This window comes from Sturnira hondurensis, unplaced genomic scaffold (assembly GCF_014824575.4).
Source record: "Sturnira hondurensis isolate 20B ecotype Veracruz unplaced genomic scaffold, ASM1482457v3 Scaffold0000982, whole genome shotgun sequence".
Classification (NCBI taxonomy): domain Eukaryota; kingdom Metazoa; phylum Chordata; class Mammalia; order Chiroptera; family Phyllostomidae; genus Sturnira; species Sturnira hondurensis.
Genome location: NW_028073613.1, coordinates 1,062,961 through 1,077,167, shown reverse-complemented (window position 1 = coordinate 1,077,167; position 14,207 = coordinate 1,062,961). Strand labels below are relative to the sequence as shown.

The 14,207-nt window shown below is 41.6% G+C and overlaps 1 pseudogene; it reads right to left on the bottom strand.

The window, feature by feature from the left end:
- Positions 1-13,480: 13,480 nt before the first annotated feature.
- LOC118995131 (suppressor of cytokine signaling 6-like) lies at positions 13,481-14,207 on the bottom strand (annotated as a pseudogene).

Sequence of the window (14,207 nt, the reverse complement as noted above, 5' to 3'; positions counted from 1 at the left end):
CCCCCTGGTTATTTCACTTAGCATAATGCTCTCCAGTTCCATCCAGGCTGTCCCAAAGGCTAGGAGCTCCTTTCTTTCTGCTGCATAGAATTCCATTGTGTAAATGTACCAGTTTTTTGATCCATTCATGTACTGATGAGCACTTAGGTTGCTTCCAGCATTTTGGCTAGTGTAATTTGTGCTGCTATGAACATTGGAGTGCATAGGTTCTTTTGGATTGGTGTTTCAGGGTTGTTAGGATATAATTCCAGCAGTGGAATTGCTGGGTCAGAAGGCAGTTCCATTTTTAGTTTTCTCAGGAAATTCTATTCTGTTTTCCACAGTGGCTGCACCAGCTTGCAATCCCACCAACAGTGCACTAGAGTTCCCTTTTTGTCCACATTGTCTCTAACACTGGTTTGTTGATTTGTTTATGATGGACATTCTCACCTGTGTGAAGTGGTATCTCATTGTGGTTTTAATTTGCATCTCTCTGATGGCTAGTGATACTGAGCATCTTTTCATATGTCTCTGGACCTTTTTTGTATGTCCTCCTTGGAGAAGTGTCTGTTCAGGTCCTTTGCCCATTTTTTAATTGTTTTTTTTTTGTCTCCCTACAGTGAAGTTGTGTGAGTTCGTTTTATATTTTGGAGATCAAACCCTTGTCTGAGGTATCATTGGGAGAAGTCCCCATAATTTTTTATTGTAAAAACCAGCAGGGAATAAGGCTGAGGGAGACAGAGGACTCCTGGCATCCCAGGCAGTTCCTCTTAAAGGGCCTGCACCTAGGCTTACTCAGACTCACTTGTTCTGAGCTCCAATGCTGCATCGGGAGCTTAAAAGGCACCAGGGACACACAGGGAGGAACTGAATTGTCCTGCATCAGAGCGAGAGCTGGGAGGCCAGCTTTCTCCCAGATAGAAGTGCTAATTGAGGCCATTGTTCCTTTGTTAAGCCCTTCCCCCGACAAAACCCACAGGTGAGCACCATATCTGAAATTCCATCAACCTGGATTACATAGTTTGCTCCACCCTGATGATTCCCTGAGGCCCTGCCTCACCTACCTTGGGCCCACCTAAGCTGTTTGCAGTGGCTTTTCCATAGGAATGGCTTGTCTTGGCTCATGTTTCAGACTTTCCTAAATTCTCTCAAACAAGCAGTGCTTGGCCTCAGTGTGCCCCATACCTCTCACTAAGTGGCCCCAGACCCAGCACTAGAAGCAGCCAGCCTTGGTTCACAGCTTGGCCTCTTCCAGACACTGCCAAACCCAGCAAGTAGCAGCCATCTGCAGATCTCTTTGTAGTTCATGCCAGGTGGCCCCAGGCAGAACACAGGTGGCTGCTCACCGTGGCCTGTACCTCCTGGGAGGCCTCAGAGCTAGCACACATACCGGACAGCTCAGACCACATCAAAGAACCAACACCCAACCGCCTCCACAAGCAACACACTCAAGGGGAAAACTAAGCAGGCACCAGAGTCCAGCTGAGGTAAATCCCGCTCTGTGGGGTGGGCCTCTCCACAGCTGGTTCTCACAGTAGTTGTTGGTTGCAGCCAGTCCTTGCAGTTGAATGGCCTGGGGGTACATCCCTCCCACTGACATGCCAAGAGCAATCAAGGCTCAAGTACAAGAAGAGAGTGTACACAGCCTACAAGGTTGGGGGGTTGCACCTTGAGTGGCCAGCTTGGTTAATCAGTGATGCTGTGCCACTGGACCCTACAGAACACCTACTGCATTAGGCCACTCTGCCAAGCCTGAGAGACATAGCAGCTCTGCCTAACACATAGAAAGACACACAGGGAGGCTGTCAAAATGAGGAGACAAAGAAATATGGCCCAAATGAAAGAACTGATCAAAACTCCAGAAAAAGAGCTAAACTAAATGGAGATGAGCAATCTACTGGAGGCAGAGTTCAAATTACTGGTTATAAGTACACTCAGGGACCTTAGTCAGGACCTCAACAGCATAAAAAAAGACCAGTCAGAAGTGAAGGATACACTGACTGAAATGAAGAATAATTTACAGGGAACCAATAGTAGACTCGATGAAGCCAAGAATCAAATCAGATATTTGGAATATAAGGAGTCAAAAAACACCCAATTAGAACAGTAAAAGAAAAAAGAATTTTAAAAAATGAGGATAGTATAAAGAACCACTGGGACAACTTCAAGCATACCAATATTTGCATCACAGGGGTGCCAGGATAAGAAGAGAGTGAGCAAGGAGTTGAAAACATATTTGAAAAAATAATGACAGAAATTTTTTATAAACTGGTAAAGAAAATGGACATACAAGTTAAGGAAGCATGGAGAGTCCCAAATAAGATGAACCCAAGGAGGCCCACACCAAGACACATCATAATTAAAATGTAAAAGGTTAAAGAAAAAGAGAGAATCTTAGAAGCAGCAAGAGAAAAGCAGTTAGTTGCCTACAAGGGAGCTCCTATAATACTGTCAGCTGATTTCTCAACAGAAACTTTACAGGCCAGAAGGGATTGGCAAGAAGTATTCAAAGTGATGAAAAGCAGGGACATACAACCAAGAATACCCTGTCTAGCAAAGCCATTGAAGGACAGATAAAGAGCTTCCCAGACAAGAAAAAGCTAAAGGAGTTTATCACCATTAAATGAGTATTACATGAAATGTTATAGGGTCTTCTTTAAGAAATAGGAAAAAAGATAAAAAATATGAACAAATGGCAAGAAACACACATCTATCAACAACTGAATCTAAAAGTCAAAATAAATGAACAAACAGAACAGAAACAGTCATAGATACAGAGAACATTTTGATAATTGCCAGATGGAAGGGGGTTTAAGGGGATGGCTAGAAAAAGGTGAAGGGATTAAGAAGTACCAATTGGTTGTTACAGAATAGTCACAGGATCTAAAGTACAGCACAGGGAATATAGTCAATAACATTCTAATCACTATGTGTGGTGTCAGGTGGGCACGAGATTTATTGGGATGATCACCTAGTAAGTGATGTAATGTCTAATCACTAGGGTGTACATGTGAACCTAATAGAATATTGTATGTTAACTGTAACCAAAGTATATAAAAATGATTTAAAATGAAGCATAAGTAAATAAAAGAATTGAAAACAAGTATTTAACCCAAAACTTGTACACAAATGTTCAGAGTGGCACTGTTCAAAATAGTCCGAAAGTGGAAACAACCTAAATGCTCGTCAGTGAATGAATGGGTTAATGAAGTGTGTTATGTGCATACAAAAAATTTTAACCATGAAGAGGAATTAAGTACTGATACATGGTATAACGTGGATGAACCTTAAAAACATTATATGCTATGTGAAAAAAAGACAGTCATAGAAGGTCACATATTATATGATTTTTTTCTTTTTTTAAAATATTTTATTTATTTATCTATTTATTTATTTATTTATAGAGAGAGAAAGGAAGGGAGGGAGAAAAACATCAGTGTGTGGTTGCCTCTCATGTGGCCCCCACTGGGGGGTCACTCAGGCAGGCATGTGTCCTGACTGGGAATCGAACCAGCAACCCTTTGGTAGCCTGCGCTCAATCCACTGAGCTACACCAGCCAGGGCTGTATGATTTCTTTTTATTAAATCTCCAGAATAGATAAATCCATGGAGACAGAAAGCAAATTATTGGTTGCTAGGGGCTCGGGGTGAGGAGGATTGGGAAGCGAGTGCTTAATGAATATGGGGTTTCTCATTGGGATGATGAAAATGCTTTGGAACTGGACAGAGGTGATGGTTACACCATATTTTGAGTATACTATATGCCACTGATGTGCTGTATATTTTAAAACTGTGAATTTTGTTATATGAATTTATATCTCAATGTAAAAAAGAGGAATGTACTAAGTGTGTAGAGGAAGGAACCACTAACTGCTTTCGGAGAGGTCCAGAAGATGGCAGATTGGGAAGGTTTAAAGAAATTTTCCTAGCAGTTATGTTTGAATTGAGTTGAGTCAATCAAGTTATGAATCAATGACCAAACAATTATTGTGTGCATACTTAATGCCAGGTATTACGGTAGGCATGGAGGAGATTTTTTTACACATATAAACTCAGATTTCATTTGCCCCCTCAGAGGGCTCACAATCTAGATAGGCAATTACAGTGCCTTATGGAGAATGCTGTGGGTTTCCATAATACTAGTAGTATTTCTATAATACTCTAAGGTATTATGGAAATAAAGTGATAAAAATGAGAGTCACCCATCACAGCCGGTGGGTGTTTGAAAAAAGTATACAGGAAGCGGCCAAGTGAAGAGGGGGAAGGACAGTCATTTTCGTCACTGTGAGGGGGAGGGAACAGCACAAGCAAAGGCATGGATCCAAGAGGTAGAAGTGTGTGTGCGCATGCACACGGGGTGTGTAGAGAGCATCAGTGGTTCCATGTTGTAATAGCAAACATTTTCAAAAAAGGAAGTGGCAAGTAATGTTTAAAGCAAGTGAACGACACTGTCAGACGTATGTTTTAATTCCCTGTATTAATATTGTGGAGGCCAGCATTGGAAGGGGACAAGACTGGAGGCAGGGAGACTAATTAGGAGGCTGTGGCAGTAGTCCAGTTGAAAAATCATCAGAACCTGAACCGGAGATATGGTAATTGGGATAAAGTGGAAGGGTCAGAATCAAAAAAGACTTAGGAGATCAAATGAACAAGACTAGAGGATTGATCGGATGCTGGTGGTGAGGGAGGGTCAAGGGTCACTTTGAGCTCTTGTTTTGTGTGATGGAATGTGTATTTATCAGAGATACTAGTTGAGAGCAATGGAGGCTGACTCTAGTTGGCTGAACTGAAAAGGCATTTTTTTTTAAAAAAGGATATTGAGGAGCTGACAGTTGTTGGGAGGGCTGGAGAACGAGGTTGGAGGCTAGGCTTCCAGGAACAGTGCCCCAAACCATAGCAGAAGTAGCCAGAAGATACAAAGTGCCCCGACCCAGAGCACAACAGGAAACTGCTGCTGCTGCCGCTGCTGCAAGAAGTCAACCTTGAAAACACTGGAAATTCCCTGATAGCAAAGAAATGGAAGCTCCGAGTAGGGCTGGTTTCTCCATTCTTGCTCAGTTCGGGAATCTGAGTCTCATGCAGGTGTTTCTGATTAAAGGACCCTAAGTCCCCTGACTATGTCCTGGGTTCAAGGGCGGCTGGCAAGTAGGCCTGACTCTTACAGGATGAAGGCAGAGCTCATAATGTAAAACTTTTCCATACATAGAAAGGTCGTTCAAATAAAGAGGACAACTGTAAGTATGAGACAGATGGTGCTGCTATCTACAAGTGTAGAGAATGCAAGTGTTTAGGGGTGGGGATGGAGAGATCCACTTTAAACAGAGGAGTGTGAGGTGCCTATAGAACTTTCAGATATAGTTATCTAGTAGGTAGTGGGATGTTTGAAATTCTTAGCATACAGATAGCATTTAAAGCAACAAGAGCTGGTGGGGTGGTCCAGGGAGAGCTTGTACCTGGGGTGAGAAGACAAAAGAGAGGGGCCTGGCGTGGGAAATAAAACTTGGCTGGCTTTCTCAGTGGCCTTTTAAAAGCCCTAGCCATCTGAGACACAAGAATGTGTAAGGTATAAAGACAGAGAATGGTTTGGCTGAGGTGGGGGGAGTAGTGGGTGGCGGGGGGGGGGGGAATGCAGACGACCGTAATTGAACAACAATAAAATAATTAACAAAAAGAGACAGAGAATGTTTGCTTTCACTTCTCCTCCATGCAGTTCACGTTTCACTTACCATGAGTATGCTGTCTGTAGCCATTTGTCTGGGTAACTGCTCTGATCCAAATGGATAATAAAACTTATCTCCCCAGGAGACCCAAAGGGTTACAGCCAGGACTATGTCCCCAAGTGAAGTTCCCAAGGAGCCAGAAAGACGGCAGCGTGCTATCTTCATAGGTATTAATGCTTACAAGGGGTGAAGCTCAGACCTTGGAGGTATCAGTCTGGGCTGTAAAAGTGGGAGACACAGCTTATCTGGCCTTTGGAAAGACATGTTAACATTACAAAGGTTAGTATGAGAAGCAAGACCCTTTTCATTCTGTCCCTGAGAGCAAAGGGCTTTCCCTCACTTTGCCCCTTGCCTTTCAGAAGGGAGCAGGTTGGCTGTCTCTCCTCCACGTGTAAGTGGAGAAAATCCACTGTTCTTCATCCCTCTTTGATGGGTGGGAACCTGCCACTCGCGTGGAGAGTTCCCATCAGTTTTCTTCTTGTCACCTGTGGGTCTGTGTCTGGGAGGCTGACATGGCATGTGACTGTGATTGTTCATATAGTATTAATTTTAAAAAATGCTCTTGTCTCTGATCCAGGTGCTTTGTGGTTCTTTAGTATTCATACATATAAAGTCCATAACTATACATGGGGTAATGTCTCTGGCCCTTCAATGTTCTTGACAAAACATTGGGAAACGTGAACATTGAAATGCTGAAAGGGGGAAGAGAGTGAAAAAAGACAGAACACGTATGCAGACAAGTACAGAATAACCAGGAAATGGAATTCATTTGATATGATGGAAACCTAGGAACGAGAACATTTTAAGGTGGGGGGGGGTGGTGATTATCAGCAGTATCAAATGCACGGAGAAATTAATAACAAGACTGAAAAGTAGCTATTGGCTTTGGAGGCCAACGGTGACTTCTGCCAAAAGGCATCCCATAGAAACTTTTCTTCAGTAGGTTGAGGCATGAATGAATTTGAGGAAGTGGAGACAACAGATGCGCACCACTACTCTTTGGAGAAGGGTAAGCTGAGGAGGTAGGAAAGAAACTGGCGCCAAATGGAGACTTAGGATCAAGAGAGAGGTTTGTGGTTCTTTTGTTTTTTTTTTTTTAATGGGAGATACCTGGGCATGTATGAGGCTGAGGGAAGAGCACGACAGATAGAAATCAGAGAGAGAAGGGATAGTGGATGGAGCTGGGTTTTGAAAGAAATTGAAAACAGTGGCATGTAGAGCACAGGCGGGTGGTGGACCTTGAACAGGAAAGTGGAGTGGGCAGAAGGATGGGTGTGAATGTGATGGTGAAGAAGACATTCTGCTGAGGCTGAAGAGCATGGGTTTACTGTGGCGCTAATTTGTATGGTTTTGTGGGTTTTCTCTAGCAGGTGCAAATACCCAGGTGGAACAGGGCTGAAGGTTGGTGTGAGGGACCGACCTAAGGTGAGAGGTTTGTGTGCTGGTGAGAGAGAAGTTCGGGCAATCGAGCACAGGGTTAGGAAAGGTGGGGAAGGGAGGGAACAGAGGCCAGGAGGCGCTGGCAGACGGGGAGAAAACTGAGGGCTCAACGAACCAAGGGAGTCTCCATGAGATAAAAAAGAATCAAGCAGGTGGGGGCCTGAGGGAGCAGGTAGGACAGAAAAATTGCGTTCACAATAGAATACTGGAGGGATAAATGTTTGAGGTGAGCAATTCTGGGCCACACTAAAGTTCAAGGTGTGGTAGTTTGGGTGTGGGTGGCTGCAGTGGAATGCATGAGGTAACTGAGAGGGACGGAGAGGTTGTCTGTTGTGTCATCTCCGTGGACAATGAGATCCTCCAGTATGAGCACCAGGAGTGACAATACGCAGGGAGATCACGGACTGGGTGCCAGGATCTTTACTTAAGGAGGGGAGAGTGACGGGTAGTCAAGAATTTTCTAGCCCTGGCTGGTGTGGCTCAGTGGACTGAATGCTGGCCTGCGAAGTGAGGGGGTCACAGGTTCAATTCCCAGTCAGGGCACATGCCGGGTTGCAGGCCAGGTCCTCAGTGGGGGGCACGTGAGAGGCAACTGCACACTGATGTCTCCCTCTCTTTCTCCCTTGCTTCCCACCTAGAAATGAATAACATCTTTAAAAAAAGAATTTTCTAAGCAGCCTGGGACAGAGAGGATGGCCGTTCTAGACGGAGAGACAAGATTGGGAAAGGCGTGTTTGGACAGGTGAAAAAGGCTGATCTTTCCGGAAAACTGAAACCAGCACGAGGGTGAGTACAGACAGGGATGAGGCTGCATCAGCAGGTGGAGCAGACACATGGGGCACAGGCACTGAGGACTTTTATTAGAGTACTGACTTGATTCTGTTCTGATTTGCATTTTAGACTTTCTGACGTGATGTGTGGAAAATCAGAGTCAGGTGGGACTAGAAGCCAGTTAGACGGCTGTTGCAATTGCCCAGGCCAAGGACCAGGGGAGCGGGACTGGGAGTGGAGGTAGTGGAAGAATCCTAGAGCTATTTTGATGGCAAGGGCTAATAATTAGGTATGTGAAAGTTGAACTCAGCAAGGTGAAACTGACAGGCCCCGTGTGGCACTCTCCCTCCTTTTTAAGGGTTACTGCACCATTTGTGAGAGGCAACTCTCCCGACCCCGTGAACACACACCTTCTCCCATTTAGTCAAAAGCGAATCTAGATGTTGCTGCGAAGGGATTGTGCACATGTAATCAATTAACTTTTAAGAAATGGAGAGTATCCTAAGTGAGCTGACCAAATCAGGTGAATTCTTAAAAGGGCTTTGGTGCCCAGACTGCAGGGCTCAGTGGGGTGGGTGTTCTTGCAAAACCAAAGGTCACCCATTCGTTTTCTGGTTCAGGGCAAACGCCTGGGGTGCCGGCCAGGTCTCCAGTTGGGGCACATGCAAGAAGCAACTAACTACTGTTTCTCTCCTTCCTTTCCCCCCTCTAAAAATAAGTAAAGTATTTAATTTTTAAAAAAAAAGGGATTTGGCTCTTTGGTTACACAAGGACAAATTCTGCATGATTTCACTGATGGGAGGTATTTAAAGTCGTCAAGTTCATAGAAACAGAAAGTAGAATGGTGGTTACCAGGGGCTGGGGGAGGGGGAAATGGGGAGATGTTGTGTAATGAATAGAGAGTTTCAGTTTTGCAAGATGAAAAGTTCTGGAGATCTGTTGCACAACCATGCGAACGTACTTAACAGTCCTGAACTGTACATTTCAAATAGTTAAGATGGTGGTGAATTTTATGTGTGTGTTTTTAATCACATTTTTTTTTTACAAAAGCAGGAGAGACTGGGCTCTTTCTGGTGATATTCAAAGTATGAGAGGAGATTGGTCCCCAAGGGAGAATCTCCATTGTTGACTTTGAAGCCGAGGGAGCCAGGGGCTGAGAAATGTGGGTTGCCTCTGAGAGCTGGGAGCAGCCTCCAGGCGACTGCCATGAAGGCTATAGGAACCTCAGTCCTGCAACCACAAGGAGGTAAATCCTGCTACAACCACATGAGTTTGGAAGAGGTCTGTAAGTCTCAGATGAATTTGTAGCCTAGCAGACACCTACATTTTAGCCCGTGACACCTTGAGCAGAGGACCCAGTTAACCTGTGCCTGGATTTCTAATCCATGGAAACTGTGAGAAAATAAAATACATGTGTGTTTGTGTGTGTGTGTGTGTGTGTGTGTGTGTTACTGAAATGTTTATTGACACACTATCTAGAAGCAGATACATAAGTCATTACAGAATTTATTTCCAGAAATGTGCAAAAAGTTACTATTATTTGTTTATAATTCAAACAACATATTAGAATCAGTGCACTTGGGATGATTCATTCTGTGGGGTTCTCAGTACAAATGGCTGTTTCAAGTACTTGAGTTGAAGCATATAGAAAAAGTATAAAGCACAGCAGTCTGAATTGCAAGGATTAATTTCATGACACTTTCACATGACTGAAATATGCTTAACCCAACATGTATACTTACTACAAAATTCTATAAGAATTTTTCATCATCTTGACCCTGGCTGGGTAGTTCAGTTGGTTAGAGTGTTGTCTTGAAGTGCTAAGGTTGAAGGTTAGATCCTTGGTCAGGGCACAGATAAGAATCAAACAATCAAATCAAACAAGACCAGTCTCTGTCTCTGTCTCTGTCTCTCTCTCTCTCTATCTCATTAATGAATAAAAGGAAAAAAAGTTCAAAGAATTTTTCATTATCTCTAGATGTAGAGTTTATAACACTTTGCAAAAAATAGCAACTACACATTTTACCATGTCATGGTTGATTAGTAAAAAGGATGTTAACAAAAAACCTTTTTTATAGCATTAAAAAAACATTAAAAGAAACTAAATTTGTGATTGCCAGTGTACTGATACTTTATTTTAGAAACTTATGGAAGTTACTTATGGAACTGAAAATTGTTCCTCCTTAGACTATTTAACAAAATTGTCTATAGAATCCAAAAATATAATAAAAATGTACTTAGATCAAACTAGAGGATGAAGTTTTATTTCCCCTTCCGTTTTCAACTAAACTGTTTATCATATAAAGTTAACCTTTCACATTATATTTGCTACCCATGACAAATGGCTCTCTCCATATATAAAAGCAAAACATATTGCAATGCCCTGTTTTTGTTTACAAATTTAATTAATTTCTTGACAAAAGCTTTTATTTTTATCAATACACTATCAGAACCTGACAATTTCAGATTGTCTTATAACAGGGTATATTTCTTTAAAGTATTTTCTATTATGGGTATACTGAGGCACATCAAAAATTGGCTTTCTGCATAGAACAATATAACATTCACCCTCCAAAACAACACAAAATAAATATTTTTAGACATTTAGGTGAAGTTCAGAATAATCACATGATGCTAAATATATAGATTTTATGCACATGGTATTCACATGAGGAAAATGTGAGGAACAAACTATGTACACATGATAAAATGGGGTTCAGACAATCTGAAGACCTCTGAGCACCATGCTTTCACAAATAGTACATACAAATGCTTCTAGAAACATTGGAGAAGTCATTTCAACAAGTATCATCAATGTATGGTGACCCTCTAACTATACCTGCCATGTACCATAGATACACAAGGACTTTTTACTCACCTAAGATACAGTCTGAATTGTTTTAAAATAAGGAGCTTTGTAAAAGAGTAGTCTAAATGTCTTACATTAATTTAATAATGAGTTTATAATGCTGTCATAATTATTAATCCAAACAGCTTATAGTGAACTCAAGTTATATTATTACAATATTCTCCATATGCCATCTTACCAGGTGAAAATGTATCAGAAAATGAAAGAGGGCCCTGGCTGGTGTGGCTCAGTGGCTTGAGTGCTGGCCTGTGAACCAAAAGGTCAATGGTTCGGTTCAGAGTCAGGGCACATGCCTGGGTTGGGGGCTAGATCCCCAGTTGGGGGCGTGCGAGAGGCAGCCAATTGACGTTTCTCTCGCACATCAATGTTTCTCTCCCTCTCTTTCTTCCTCCCTTCTCCCCTCCCTGGAAATAAATAAATAAATAAATAAATAATAAGATCTTTAAAAAAATACAAATATACATGGTTTTAAAAAAGTGCAACAGGAATCACCACAATGAGTACAATCAACAATCCACCAAAATTAACTAACTTTTCCCCTTTAAGTCAAAACACATTGTACCATATTATGGCTTTGAACCTTTTATTGGTAATATCTCAATTCTGGCCTAAAAAAAAAAAACAGAGGAAGAAGTGGGGATACAGATGTTTGAATGACAAAGCCAATAACTCCGACTTATGACTTAACCTTGTCTTTAAATGAGGATAGAGAAAGCTAAGTGATAAAGAAAGAAACATCTGGACTTATATGTGTCATTTTAGAGAGAAACATTTTCCTATAAAGCTGTGTAACTGGAAACATTTTCTGGGCAGGACAATTTTGAAACAATATTACAATATTGTGCAATAATTAAACACTCCTTTTCAAAATAAGTAAAAAATATCAGGGATAAACCACCTCCCCCATGACTACTACTGAATCAGAAGTAAAATGACTAATGAGTCCAAATTACTCAAGACTTAGCTAAATTAAAAATAAAGAAACAAAAAATGTTTTTAAATGGTGGCATATAACATAGGCAACATGACTGCCAGGTATATGATATGGTTTTAATATTTTTTCATAATGCTTTGCAATGTCCACACTTTTTCAACTACAGTATCTGGTGAGGGCATATTTTACCAGTTACTACAGTAACAAAAAAAAACAAACACAAAGACCCAATGCAAAACACTGTTTTCTTTCTATGTAAGTCAATTAGAAACTTAGTAACAGAATCCAATCCGTGTGTGAAAATTAGTTGTACAATCCAAGTTCTACCCAAGAAAATTCTGACTAAACTGAAGTTGAGATAAAGCATTTGCCAAAGAAAAGTATAGATAGCACAAAAATTGCTATCATAGGAGTAAGATTGTGTAATATTTAATACTAGTGCCAATTCCATAGGCTTTTATATGTTATACCAATTTGCATTGCATTGTAATGACATGAAAGGCAACAATTTCAAAATCAGTGGTATACACTTATTTATGATGTTGTAATGTAAGGTCATTTAAAATATATACAAAGCACACCCTGGCTGATGTGGCTCCGTGGACTGAGCACCAGACTGCAAACCAAAGGGTCTCTGGTTCAATTCCCAGTCAGGGCACATGCCTGGGTTGCAGGCCAGGTCCCTGGTGCGGGGATCAAGAGAGGCAACCACCCAGTGATGTTGCTCTCCCTGTCTTCCTCCCTCCCTTCCCTCTTTGTGAAAAAATAAATAAATAAATAAAATCTTTAAAATATATGCATACAAACCACTAGATGAAAATGAAGGCAACAGAAAAATTCAACTTCTTACAACAAATGTATCAGCACAACTTTAAAAATAATTTAGAAAAGGGTATTGAAAAAGACATGTTGCAGATCTGCATCTTATCACCTAAGATTACATCAATTCATAATTCTAAATATTTCTAAAGTTACCAGATTTTAAATCATTTTCAAAAAAAATCATTTTCAGTGTATATGTAAATTCCACACCTTATCATCTGGGCATGTTTCTTCAATATTGGGGAAAAAAGCCATTGAAAGACAGTAATTTTTATTTTAAAAGTTTTGTTCAACTTTAAGTTGAATACACATGAAATATGCTCTCAGTGCATAAAAATCACAGTGCAAGGCAGAAAAGGACTTGGGGAAGGTAAGGAGAATGGGATACAAATTCACATTGTGATTATTTGGTATATGGTGGAAGAGAATTGGCACTTCTAAAGTCTGAAGACTTTCCTTCAGTGAAGACACTTTGTTGCCACTCTGCCACCTCTAAGGTAACTAAATTACTCCTCACGGAAAACTGAGACAGTTATGGCAGCAGAAGATGGCCATAGCGATCAAAGTTTGTAAACTACTGATCTCTTTTTCGGGGTTCTCCTAGTCTTTCAAGTCCTGCTGTCGACACTTCATATTGTTTGGCAAAGGTCATGTTGGAAAGCACACAGGTCCTGCAAAGATGGCACCTGCTTGAACACTGGTGCTCCTCCATTGGTAAATTGGAGAACTAGGCAACTGAGACCTTACATAACAGAAAGCTCCATTTTCAGAGTCCCTGGTTAGATATTGAAATCAATGATGAATTTTCCATCCACATCTGGTTGTTCACAAAAGTGGAACCTACTATTTTTTTAAAAGATTTTATTTACTTCTTTTTAGAGAGAGGGGAGGGGAGGGAGGGAGGGAGACATCAGTGTATGGTTGCTTCTCACACCCCGCACTGGGGACCTGGCCCACAACCCAGGCCCTGACTGGGAATCAAACCAGCGACCCTTGGGTTTGTAGGCTAGTGCTCAATTCACCGAGCCACACCAGCCAGGGCTGGAAGCTACCAGATGAGTGCTCAATTCTAGTGTAAAGCGTTTTATCATGGGAGTGAAAGTTTGAGCTTAAATGATAACGGTCATTAGAATTATCCTGAACAAGAAATAAACCATCTGGTACAGTTACTAGCCACTTCCCCACCTCCCAGCGTGTAATGTGGTTGGTTCCAGTACTGTTCTTATTCTGCAAGTTTTTTTTTTTTCAGCCTCCTCGTAAAGCTTGTCACAATCCCATGACTGCTACTTTCCACTGAGTCAAACTCTTGCAACCCTGGAGGAGAGTCAGGATAAAAATGTAAATGGTAGCACATGCTTTCTGCTACACGGTCATTGGTGCTGCTTGTGAGCTCACTGAGGTTCCTTTGGATTTTATACTTCTGCATTGGAGGTGGCAATGGACAGTGTGGAGGGATATCATGACATGCCCTTGGGCTCTGAAATGTGACATGTGTGGTGGCAATAAACAAGCCACTGAGTGAGCCATGAAGATCTCTGGGGAAACGACTAGGTCCTGTCAACCAGATTATTGTTTTGGAGAAAGAGTCCTCTGCAACTTGAGAAGCAACTGCAGAAACTTCCATGGCAGCAGCTGTCCGGAAATAGCTGCATGATCCTTCCAAAGGCTGCAT